A 13355-nucleotide genomic window follows, 5' to 3' on the forward strand; every position below is an offset into this window, starting at 1 on the left:
GGGAATTTGTTGGAATCGATTGTTAGGGATGAGATTACGACTACCTGGAAGCACATGACAAGATAGGTCAAAGCCAGTACGGTTTCCTGAAAGGAAAATCCTGCTTGACAAACCTACTGCAATTTTTTGAGGAAATTTACAAGCAGGGTAGTCAAAGGAGATGCAATAGATGTGGTGTACTTAGATTTTCAGAAGGCCTTTGACAAGGTGCCGCACATGAGGCTGCTTAGCAAGATAAGAGCCCATTAAATTACAGGGGAGTTACTAGCATGGGTGGAGCATTGGCTGATCGACAGAAAACAGAGAGTAGGAATAAAGGGATCATATTCTGGCTGACTGTTGGTTACCAGTGGAGTTCCACAGGTTTTAGTGTTAGGACTGTTGCTTTTTACGATGTATGTCAAAGATATGGACTATGGGATTAATGGATTTGTGGCTAAATTTGCTGACGATACAAAGATAGGTGGAGGAGCAGGTAGTGTTGAGGAAACAGAGAACCTCCAGAGAGACTTAGCTAGTTTAGGGGAATGGGCAAAGAAGTGTCAAATGAAATACAATGTTGGAAAGTTTATGGTCATGCACTTTGGTGGAAGAAATAAACGGGCAGACTATTATTTAGATGGGGACAGAATTCAAAATGCAGAGATGCAAAGGGACTTGTGCAGGATGCCCTAAAGGTTAACCCCCAGGTTGAGTTGGTGGTGAAGAAGACGAATGCAATGTTGACATTCATTTCTAGAGGTATAGAATATAAGAGCAGGGATGGGATGTTGAGGCTCTATAAGGCACTCGTAAGACCATACTTGGAGTATTGTGTGTTTTGGGATCCTTATTTTAGAAAGGATATACTGACATTAGAGAGGGTTCAGAGAAGATTCACCAGAATCATTCGAGGAATGAAAGGGTTACCGTATGAGGAACGTCTGGCAGCTCTTGGGATGTATTCCCTGGAGTTCAGGAGAATGGGGGGGGGCGGATGGGAATGTCGAACGTCGACTCAGACCATGAGAGGCCTGTATCGGGCATTTTCATGCCTTACAAGACGCAGATTGGAAGTCTGTGTGGGGCGCCACTCCTCACACAGACACAAGAGCAATGTGTGATTAAGTCCTTGCTCAAGGACACAAATGAGGGGGGATCTCATAGACACATTTCAAACGTTAAAAGGCCTGAACAGATTTGATATGGCAAAGTTACTTCCCATGGTAGGTGAGTCTAGGACAAGAGGGCATGATTTCAGGATTGAAGGATGTCCACTTAGAACAGTTGTGGAGAAACTACTTTAGTCAGAAGGTGGTAAATCTGTGGAATTTGTTGCCACGTGTGGCTGTGGAGGCCAAGTCTTTGGGTGCATTTAAGGCAGAAATAGTTAGGTTCTTGATTAGCCGGGTCATCAAGGGGTGTGGGGAGAAGACAGAGGAGTGGGGATGACTGGAAGAATTGGATCCGCCCCTGACTGAATGGCAGAGATGACTCAACGGGCTGAATGGCCTACTTCTGCTTCTATATATCTTATGGTCTTATTTATCGAATTGGTGGTTGAATTAGTCAAGAGATGAAGAAGAATGTATTCACTCAGGGTATAAGGTGTGTCAAACTCACTGCCTGAAAAGAATAAGAAATGCACAAAACCTCTTCACACTCAAAATGTTCCATGTATACTCAGTGTTGATTTCTGCAGTGCAGGGGCATCAGACTAAAAGGAGGAATTCAATTCACAAATGACAACAAATGTTGGAACCGAGAGGGAAATAGTAAATTGCTGGAAGAATTTAGTGGGTTAAGCAGCAACTGCGGAGAGAAAGGGATAGTTGACAATTGTAGACAGAGACAGCCAGTACATAGAAATGAGAAGGAGGGGTGAATCTGCCAGGTGATAGGTGGAAATATAAAAAGAGTGAAGGGAGAGGAAATCTTAGGCAAATTATGCCACATTAGGAGTGAGAAGGGCGCGATAGATGCAGAGTGATAGGGGAGGGTTAATGGGCATGATGGCAGGAGAGAGGATTAAGGACTGACATGCCAGTGCTGGAATGGGACAGGCAGCTAAATGATATGCAATCAGAAACTGAAGGTGACTGCTGTGGAAGGAGGGCACATGCTCTGCAAAGTGATAGCCTAGAGTGGTAGAAGGTGGAATTTTTTCTTTCTCACTAGTCCAGGCAGGATAGGCAAATGGTTTCTGACTGTGTTTTAACTTTTCTTTGATACTATGGTGATAAGGTAATTATGATCTGGTGGACAATTGAGAAAGAACATTGTTTTGAAGAAAGTCACACATCCATGCTAAGTTCTAGAGCACGTTCAAATGTGAGACTTAACGTATGGACCAAGACTGATTGTTTACTAGAACTAGTTCCATTACTATTAGAAGGCAATAAGCAACTTTACATCAGCTTTTTCACAAAGCTGAACTTTTGAACTCAGCATGATTCACAACTTAGCAACTGGTGAAATGCTGAGAGGTCTGTCTTGGTAGTCTCCAATCTGGTGGCATGAATCTTAATCTTTCTCTTCCTATGACCCCTCCCCCACCCCCCAGTTTCCCTTATCCCTGTTACCCCGTTACACATTCTCTTTCCCTTCCCTTGCTTTCATGACCTGTCCATCATATTCACCTTCCTCCCTCTGGTTTTACACCTCCTACTCTATAATCCATGGTCTACTGTCCTCTCCAGTCAGATTCCTTCTTCTTCAGCCCTTTGCTTTCCCTTTCTATCAGAAACAGATTCAGGCATATTATCACTGATAAATATTGTGATTTTTTTTTATTGCTTTGTGGCAGCAGTATTATGTAAGTCATAAGTAGGTTACCAAAATAAATAAGCAAATTGTGCAAAAGAGGAATAGTGAGGACCTCTAGAGTCATCTCCCAGCTTCTAAAATTTTCTCTTCTTTTCCACCCTCTCTCACCTTCCTTTCTTTCCCCACCCCCCACCCTCGATTCACCTATCACCTGCTTCTCTCCTCTCCCTACTCTTTTATTCCGGCTTTTGCCCCCTTCCAAAATGTCGACACTTCATTTCCCTCCATAGACGCTGCCTGACCTGATCCACATGACAACTTCATCCATTGTATTCTCTGTGAATTGATGAAGATAAAACATCTTATCACCACCTTGTATCACAATCTATATCCTGTTACGTGATGCCACGTTGAATAATATTGAGCCTATCGAAGTATTTAGCTTTTCTTTTGCTTGCCCCGCATGCTTCCTTTTCAAAGCAATGAAATATTCCGAATAGCAATTGTGATAGCAAATGCACTTTGAAGATTACAGCTGCTTTTATTTCAGTCTGGGAGCTCATTTTGTAATCTTACTTTTCTCAACCTTTTTTTGTGATCCAACTGCACAAAGCCCTTACTTCAATGTAGTCCATCACTACGCAGACACAAAAAAAACTATGGGTATTGGGGGAGAAAGGGAGTGGGAGGATGTAAAGGAAACTCAGGATGTAATGGGTAATCCTGTCATGGTTAGAAAGAAATTCAAAACTGTTTCTGTTGTTATTTATTTCACTTCTCTGGTTTTCTTTCGACAGAGATTTGAATCAGCAACAACTCGGTAAATCTGGGATTGGTGCCAAACAACAACCGTAAGTTTATTCTTAATTCTCATTCACTCAGTAAATTGGGATAGGAGGAGATTGGGAGGGAAGAAAATAGAGGTGGGTTTTACATTATGTTCTCCAATTCCATTTCTGTCATGTTTTTTGGCTAAACAGTAATAATTTGTCTAGAAAATTTATTCACATTGTTCATCATAATTAAATTGCTAATTTTGTAATTGAGGTTATTGTATTTTTATGATTTGATCTGATATTTACACAATGGGAAACATTTTCAGATTGCAAATAAAATCTAGAACGATATACTTGGTAACAAAAAAAACCTCGAATATGATTTGGCGTTTGCCATTGCAGAATGCACCAAGCACTGTCAGTCACAAATGTAGAAATATTGAAACCTGCATGCCCTTTATTTTTGGATCTCAGCTGGAATAACGGTAAGGGCTTTTACTTTGGCATTGCCATTCATAAAATATGATACTTCTGTCTTGAGACATATCAAATTAATCCTGCTGAAGAGCATGTAGTCATATTTAATATTCTAAATATATGATTTTGTCTTGACTATCATGTCCTTGAGACAAAGAACCTGTCACCACTTTGCACATGATAATTGTTTATTTGGAGAAGGTTACAGAGAGGCACCGGATGAATAAGGAATCCTATTTCAGCTTGATGGACATGAGTAAAAAAATATTTTCTGCTCCTGCCATTGTAAGAATGATTTTGGAGTGAAGCAAAATTGTAAAATAGTCTGTGCATGGTGGCTTCAAAAATGTACCACATATTTCCAACTTCCACTTTGATGAGCTTTCAGCTTAGCTGAAGACATTTTTTCCTCTTTCCACACGAAAAGAAATCCCAAGTCACTAGATTATTTGTTAAAATTTAGTGGCAGTTGCTTTTTAGCAATGATGGAATATAGTTGCCTTTGATCCAAAGCAAAGCTGCTTTGCAACAAGATCATTGATCCTTTTCAGCCATTTAAGATATCAAAGCTACTGCTGAAGCTATAAACTGTCTGCTGTGATACAACTGGGATAACTATGGATTCTGAAATGATCAAAAATCTCCAGGTTTTTATATCATTGAAGGTTGGATTGTTCAAGCAGCACTCACGCTACAAGTCTTTTTGCAGTTCTTTTTGAAAAATTCTGACCTAGCATGCATGCTTGGGGTCAAGAACACTATCCATCTTCCAGGACGTTGCACAAATGGCCATTCTCGAAGTGTGAATCCAAGCAGATTGCATCAGTATGATAGCTGACAGCAGGTGATAAGTTGCCTCTCATTCACTCAGAGATACAGTACATGCTCAAATGTACAGACACAAAGATTTTGTTGGTCAAATGCACAGAACATCATTTCAATATTAGTGGATATTTCCTGTCCACTCTCCTTGTTCCATTTTGGCATCAGCAAAATAACACTCTAGACTGGGGATTAAATCTGCTGCAGTAAATTCTATTGTAAATTCATCCAAAAGTAGACTGCCATTTGGTTTAGCTGTTTGAGATCAAAAGTCTTTTTTTAACAGCATCACTTAGGAACATCTGAGAATCCAGAGATTTTGGAGATAATAATTGGCATCTTTTTTTAAGGAAAACCAAATATGTTGTAGTCTCAAGTTCACATTTGAGTCTATTGTAATTCTATGGTACAAGTGAATGGTGCCGTTGAGTCCACATCAACTCATGGCAACCCTATGGATCGTGAAACTGTCCATGGGGATTTTGTGACAAGATATGGAAGAAGATTGCCAGGCCTTTCTTCTGTGCAGATAGTTCTGCTGCCCAGGTTGAGATCCAGCCAGAGTTGAACTCAGGACCATCCGTCTCAAAGTCCGATACTGATGCCACTCTCCCACCGGCCGGACCATGTATACAACTATTCAAAACAATGTTCCTGTGGGACCAAGATGCAAAACACATTACATATATCACATACAGCCTATAAATGAATATTAACACAATGATATTAACAGATAATTACAACATTTCTATTGAAGTAAAAGTTGACATAATCAGACCATATGACATCGGAAAAGAAGTAGGCTATTCAGCCCTCTAGTCTGTTCCACCATTTGACTGTAGCTCATCAAATTCCCTCCCAACCCGATTCTCCTGCCCTGACTTATTAAGAATCCATCAAACTCTTTAATCTGCCTTAAATACACTAAATGACTTGGTCTCCACAGCTGCCTGTGGCAATGAATTCCACAGATTTTTTGCTTAAAGAATTTCCTCTTGATTTCCATTTCTGTTCTGAGGTTGTGCCTTCTGGTCCTAGCCTCTCACAGTATAGGAAACATCTCTATACATCCACTCTATCTAGACCTTTCAACATTCGATAGATTTCAATGAGATCCCCCATCATTCTTATAAATTCAGTGTTCATAACCCAGAGCTAATAAAATGCTGCTCATATGATAAGCCTTTCATTCCTGAATCAGTTTTGTGAACTTCATTTGAATCCTCTCTAATGTCAACACGTCCTTTCTCTGAAAAACTGCTCACAATAGTCTAAGTGAGGCCTCATTAGTGCCTTCATTCTGCATTCATCCTTGTTTTTATATTTTAGTCCTTGCGGAATGAATGCTTACATTGTGGGCCGAAGGGCCTGTATTGTGCTGTAGGTTTTCTATATTTTCAATTGCATTTGCCTTCTTCACCATCAAGTCAACCTGCAGGGTCACCCTTAGGTAATCCTGCATGAGGACTCCCAAGTTACCTCGGATATTTCAATTGCATTCCCGTCTAGAATATAGTCTATGTTTTATCCCTTCTACTAAAGTACATGGCTATACACTTCACAACACTGTATCCCGTCTGCCATTTCTTTGCATTCTCCAAATCTGTCTAAGTCCTTGCTTCCTCAACATTACTTGCCCTCCATCCATCTTCAAATCGAAGGGGAAACTTGGCCATAAAGCCATCAATCCATCATCCAAATCATTAATATACAAAGTAAAAAGAAGCAGTCCCAACGCCAACCCATGTGAAACACTACTAGTCACTGGCAGCCAGTCATAAAAGACTTTGTTTATCCCCACTCTTTACCTTCTGCCAATCAGTCAATGCTCTATCCTTGCTAGTTTATTTCATGTAATTCCATGCGCTCTTATCTTGCTAAGCAGTCTCGTGAGTGGCACCTTGTCAAAGACCTTTTGAAAACCCAAGTACACAGCATCCACTGATAATTCTTTGTCTATCCTACTTGTCATTTCCTCAAAGAATTCCAACAGATTTGTCAGGCAAGATTTTCCCTTAAGAAAACCATGCTGACTTTAGCCCATTTTATTATGTGTCTCCAAGTTTCCTGAAAGCTCATCTTTCACAGTCTAACTGGCCTATAATTTCCTTTTTTTCTGCCTACCTTCCTTCTCGAAGTGTGGAGTGACATTTGAAATTTTCCCTTCCTCTGGAAGCATGCAAAAATATAGTTATTCATGAAAAGGTCACTGTTAATGCCACCACAACTTCTTCAGTTACCACTTTTAGAACTATGAGATATAGTCATTCTGATCCAGGTGAATTTCAGCTTCCCAAGCAATTTCTCCTGAGTAATAGCAACTTCAGTCACTTCTGTCCCATGACCCTCTCAACCGTCTGGCATTCTGCCTATGTCTTTTGCAGTAAAGATCGATGCAAAGCATATATTCAGTTCGTCCACCACTTCCTTGTCTCTCATTACTATTTCTATATATATAAAGAGTAAAAGAGAGGTAAGAGTAAGATATTGGAATGCTGGAAATTTTTTTCTCATATAGATATATATATGAAAAAAATAGGTATCATCTTTTGTATTATTGGCTAGCTTCCCATCATATTTAATCTTTGCCATCCTTATGACTTTTCTGGTTGCATTCTGTTGGTTATTAAAGGTTTCCAATTTTCTAACTTCCCACTAATTTATGTTCTATTATATGACCTCTCTTTACTTTTATGTTAGCTTTGACTTAAATTGATAACCACGGATGCATCATCCTGGCTATATAATACTTCTTCTTCTATTGGATGTATTGCATCTATTCTTTGACTTCTGAATTACTCCTAGAAACTCCAGCCATTGCTGCTCTGCCGTCATCCCTTCTTGGGTCCTCTTCCAATCAATTTTGGCCAGCTCCCTTGTCATATATCTGTAAATCCTTTTACTCCAATGTAATAGTCATAGTCACAATCATAGTCATACTTTATTGATCCCGGGGGAACTGGTTTTCGTTACAGTTGCACCATAAATAATAAATAGTAATAAAACCATAAATAGTTAAATAGTAATATGTAAATTATGCCTGGAAATAAGTCCAGGACCAGCCTATTGGCTCAGGGTGTCTGACCCTCCAAGGGAGGAGTTGTAAAGTTTGATGGCCACAGGCACGAATGACTTCCTATGACACTCTGTGTTGCATCTCGGTGGAATGAGTCTCTGGCTGAATGTACTCCTGTGCCCAACCAGTCCATTATGTAGTGGATGGGAGACATTGTCCAAGATGGCATGCAACTTGGACAGCATCCTCTTTTCAGACACCACGGTCAGAGAGTCCAGTTCCATCCCTGCAACATCACTGGCCTTACGAATGAGTTTGTTGATTCTGTTGGTGTCTGCTACCCTCAGCCTGCTGCCCCAGCACACAACAGCAAACATGATAGCACTGGCCACCACAGACTTGTAGAACATCTTCAGCATCGTCCAGCAGATGTTAAAGGACCTCGGTCTCCTCAGGAAATAGAGATGGCTCTGACCCTTCTTGTAGACAGCCTCAGTGTTCTTTGACCAGTCCAGTTTATTGTCAATTCGTATCTCCAGGTATTTGTAATGTCCACACTGACCCCCAGATGGAAACAGGGTTCACCGGTACCTTAGCTCTCCTCAGGTCTACTATCAGCTCCTTAGTCTTTTTCACATTAAGCTGCAGATAATTCTGCTCACACCATGTGACAAAGTTTCCTACCATAACCCTGTACTCAGCCTCATCTCCCTTGCTGATGCATCCAACTATGGCAGAGTCATCAGAAAACTTTTGAAGATGACAAGATTCTGTGCAGAAGTTGAAGACCGAGATGTAAATGGTGAAGAGAAAGGGAGACAAGATAGTCCCCTGTGGAGCCCCAGTGCTGCTGATCACTCTGTCAGACACACAGTGTTGCAAGCACACGTACTGTGGTCTGCCAGTCAGGTAATCAAGAATCCATGACACCAGGGAAGCATCCACCTGCATCGCTGTCAGCTTCTCCCCCAGCAGAGCAGGGCGGATGGCGTTGAACGCACTGGAGAAGTCAAGAAACATGACCCTCACAGTGTTCGCTGGCTGTCCAGGTGGGCGTAGACACGATTCAGCAGGTAGACGATGGCATCCTCAACTCCCAGTCGGGGCTGGTAGGTGAACTGGAGGGGATCTAAGTGTGGCCTGACCATAGGCCAGAGCAGCTCCAGAACAAGTCTCTCCAGGGTATTCATGATGTGGGAGGTCAATACCACTGGTCTGTAGTAATTGAGGCCGCTGGGGCGCGGCATCTTTGGCACAGGGATGAGGCAGGACAACTTCCTCAGCACAGGAGCCCTCCGGAGCCTCAGGCTCAGGTTGAAGACATGGCGAAGTACTCCACATACTCCACAAATACATTTGTCATTCACTTCTGCCTCTCAAATTGTAGGGTGAATTCTAACATGTTACGATTACTGCTCATAAGGGTTCCTTTACCTTAAACTCCTTAACCAAATCCACTTCATTACACAACACCCAATCGAGAATAGCTGAGCCCCTAATGGGGTCAACCACAAGCTGCTCTAAAAAGCCATCTTGTAGACATTCTACAGATTCTTTCTTGGGTTCCAAAATCAGCACCAACCTGATTTTCTTAATACACCTGCATATGGAAATCTGCCATGGCTATCATAACATTGCCCTTCTGACATGCATTTTCTATCTCCCATTGCAATTTGTAGCGTAAATCCTGGCTACTCTTATGTATAACTCCCATTAGGGTCATTTTACCCTTGTAGTTCTTTAAGTCTACCCACAAGATTCTACATCTTCCAATCATATGTAACCTCTTTCTAAGGATTTGATTTCATTTTTTTTACCCACAGATCCACCCCACCACCCTGCCTATCTGCCTGTCCTTTCAATACAAGGTGTGCCATTGGACACTAAGGTCCAAACTATAATCTTCTTTTAGCCACGACTCAGTGATGCCCATAATGTCATACTTGCCAATCTCCAGCTGTCTATGAGGTCATCTACCTTATTCTGTATACTGTGGGCATTTAAATATAACATCTTCAGTCCTGTGTTTTCCCTTCTTCCTTATTTTGTCCCTCTGTTACACTTTAACTCATCCTACTGACCACAATTTTGCCCTGACATCTGCCTGTCTTCCTGACCATCTCACTACACACTGCATCTGCTTGTATACCAACTACTCATTCCTCAGCCCCATCACTCAGTCTCCCCTTCTCATGCCAAATCAATTTAAACCCTCCCCAACATCTCTAGCAAACTTGCCCACGAGGACATTGATTCCCCCTTGGGTTCAGGTGTAATCTATCCTCTTTGTAAAGGTCATACCTTCCCCAAAACGATCCCAATGATCCAGAAATCTAACACCCTGCCACCTGCATCAGTTCCTCAGCCACATATCCATCTGTCAAGTCACTGTATTCTTGCCCTCACTAGTATGTGGCGCAGGTTGCAACCCAGAGATTATTACCCAAGAGGTTCTGCTTTCAGCTTTCTACCTAGTTCCCTAAATTCTCTCTTCAGGATCTCTACCATTTTCCTACCTCTGTCATTGGTACCAATATGTATCAAGGCTTCTGGCTGCTCACCCTTCCCTTTTAGAATGCTATAGACCCCATCTGAGACATCTCTGATCCTGACACATAGGAGGCAACGTACCATCCAGGTGTCTCTATCGCGTCCACAGAATCTTGTGTCTATTACTTTAACCATGGAATCCATTATCACTACTGTGGTCCTCTTCTTTCCCCTTCCCTCCTGAGCCACAGCACCAGATTCAGAGCCACAGACCCCATCGCTGCGCACCCCCCCCCATAAAGAGCCAAAGCAGTATACTTATCATTCAGGGGACTGGTTGCAGGAGTTCTATGTATTGGCTGCCCATTTCCTTCCCCTTTCCTGAAAATTACCCAGATACCTGCCTCCTGACCTTCCTTCAGGCCTGCTGGTGACGCAGTGGCAGCAGCACTGGACTTCGAGGCAGATGGTCCTGAGTTGAAATCTAGCTGGGTCCCAATCTGGGCAGCAGCAGAATCTGCAAGGATGAAAAGCCTGGCAACCTACTTCTGTATTTTGCCTTGAAAACTCTTTGGACAACTACACTATCCATAGGGTTGCCAAGAGTCGACAGTGACTCAATGGTATTCAACAACAACAACAACAACAAGAACCTCCCTGTAGCCCTTATCTATCACCTCCTCGGTTTCCTGTATGAACCAAAGGTTATCGAGCAGCAGCTTCAGTTCCTTCACACCTTTTGTGAGGAGCTGCCTCTTGGTGTACTTGGTGCAGATGTGATTATCTGGGAGGCTGAAGGTCTCCTAGAATTCTTCATCTCACACAAACAACGCAACACAGCTCCTGGAGCCACTTCCACTGCTCTAACCATGTATTAACAGTTGAAAAATGAAGAGTGAATAAGAAACTTTCCAGATGATTGTCTTACTCAAGCTTGTTCTCACCAAAGCTTGATGGGCCAAAGCCTTCCCACTGTAACACTAGTCCACTCACGGAATTGCCTGCTCAACAATGGTCACTCCACTTGTCTCTGCCTTAATTTTATTTGCCCTTGCTAATGAATCACTATTTGATTGGGCCACCGGAAAATACTGAAAGTCAGCAAATGTTTCTTTTAAATCTCACTTAAGGACCCATGAGTTGCCTCCTCTCTCACTCCTTATTCATTTGGGCCACTGGAAAAATGCTGATAGCTAACACACGTTCCTTTTTAAATGTCATAATATGAATAAACAACATATAGTTAAATATACAACAGAATTATGCTGCTGGCACTGTCATAAGTAACGTGTATTGGGTGGTAGCAGGGCGTTCAAAAATCTCACAGCTTGGGGGAAGAATCTGTTACCCAGTCTAGCAGTCCTTGTACTCATACTACAGAATAAGAAAGTAGAAGAACAAGTGAAAGAACAGTGTCTCAAATTCATGAATGGCTATTAATTACATCAATTTAACATTTCTGTTTTTGATATCTTGTCTGTAATCTTAATCCTTTGTAAAAATCTACAATTATGGCTTTGGTTTTGTTGTCAATAAAAACAAAATATTAAAATAGAAGTTTGACATGAGGTAAAATTTCTACAAATACATTAATAATTATTATTATTACTATTATTATTATGATTATTACCATTGTCACCAAACAATTGATACTAGAGCGTACAATCATCACAGCAATACTTGATTCTGTGCTTCGCACTCCCTGGAGTACAAATCAATAGTAAATATAATAAAAATTTAAATTATAAATCATAAATAGAAAATAGAAAAGAGAAAGTAAGGTAGTGCAAAGAAAAACGAGAGGCAGGTCCAGATATTTGGAGGGTACGGCCCAGATCCGGGTCGGGATCCGTTCAGCACTCTTATCACAGTTAGAAAGAAGCTGTTCCCAAATCTGGCTTTATGAGTCTTCAAGCTCCTGAACCTTCTCCCGGAGGGAAGAGGGACAAAAAGTTTGTTGGCTGGGTGGGTCGTGTCCTTGATTATCCTGTCAGCACTGCTCCGACAGCGTGCACTGTGAAGTGAGTCCAAGGTTGGAAGATTGGTTTGTGTGATGTGCTGCGCCGTGTTCACAATCTTTTGCAGCTTCTTTCGGTCTTGGACAGGACAACTTCCATACCATGTGGTGATGCACCCTAGAAGAATGGTTTCTACGGAGCATCTATAAAAATTAGTGAGGGTTTTAGGGGACAGGCCAAATTTCTTTAGCTTTCTCAGGAAGAAAAGGCACTGGTTGGCCTTCTTGGCAGTGGACTCTGCTTGGTTGGACCAAGTCAGGTCATTTGTGATATTGACCCCGAGGAACTTAAAGCTTTTTTTTGGATTATGAGGACACGCAGTCCTCTTTTATTGTCATTTAGTAATGCATGCTTTAAGAAATGATACAATATTCCTCCGTTGTGATATCACAGAAACACAGGACAGACCAAGACTGAAAAACTGACAAAAACCACATAATTATAACATATAGTTACAACAGTGCAAGCAATACCATAACTTGATGAAGAACAGGCCATGGGCATGGTAAAAAAAGAGTTCAAAGTCTCTCGCAAGTCCCACATCTCACACAGACGGGAGAAGGAAGAAAACTCTCCCTGCCATGCCCGACCACAGTCCGACTCTGAGTCGTCCGAAAACTTCGAGCCTCCGACCAGCCCTTCGACACTGAGCACCGAGCACCATCTCTGTCGAGCGCTTCAACCCCAGCCCCGGTCACTAGCAGCAGGCAAAGCCAAGGATTTGGGGTCTGTTTCACCTGCACACCACCGATGTAGATGGGACCGTGCAGTCCGCTACTCCTTCTGAAGTCAACAACCAATTCCTTCGTCTTGCTGATGTTGAGGGAGAGGTTATTGTCTTCACACCATGCCACCAGGTTCTTAATTTCCTCTCTGTACTCAAACTCATCATTACCCGAGATACGGCCTACAATTGTGGTATCATCAGCAAACTTATATATTGAGTTTGATGGAAACTTGGCTACACAATCATGGGTGTACAATGAGTACAGCAGGGCGCTGCGTACACAG

General features: G+C 41.9%; 1 protein-coding gene across 2 annotated transcripts in view; it reads left to right on the forward strand.

Annotated features, from left to right (window-relative positions):
- LOC140197572 (teneurin-3-like) overlaps positions 1-13355 on the forward strand; it is a 2811066-nt gene that overhangs the window by 281846 nt on the left and 2515865 nt on the right. For both annotated transcript variants that reach the window (XM_072257693.1, XM_072257692.1), the window contains exon 2: positions 3543-3596. The gene's annotated coding sequence lies outside the window, so the exon portion shown is untranslated. The remainder of the gene's footprint in view (positions 1-3542; positions 3597-13355) is intronic.

This window comes from Mobula birostris, chromosome 5, assembly GCF_030028105.1.
Source record: "Mobula birostris isolate sMobBir1 chromosome 5, sMobBir1.hap1, whole genome shotgun sequence".
NCBI lineage: Eukaryota > Metazoa > Chordata > Chondrichthyes > Myliobatiformes > Myliobatidae > Mobula > Mobula birostris.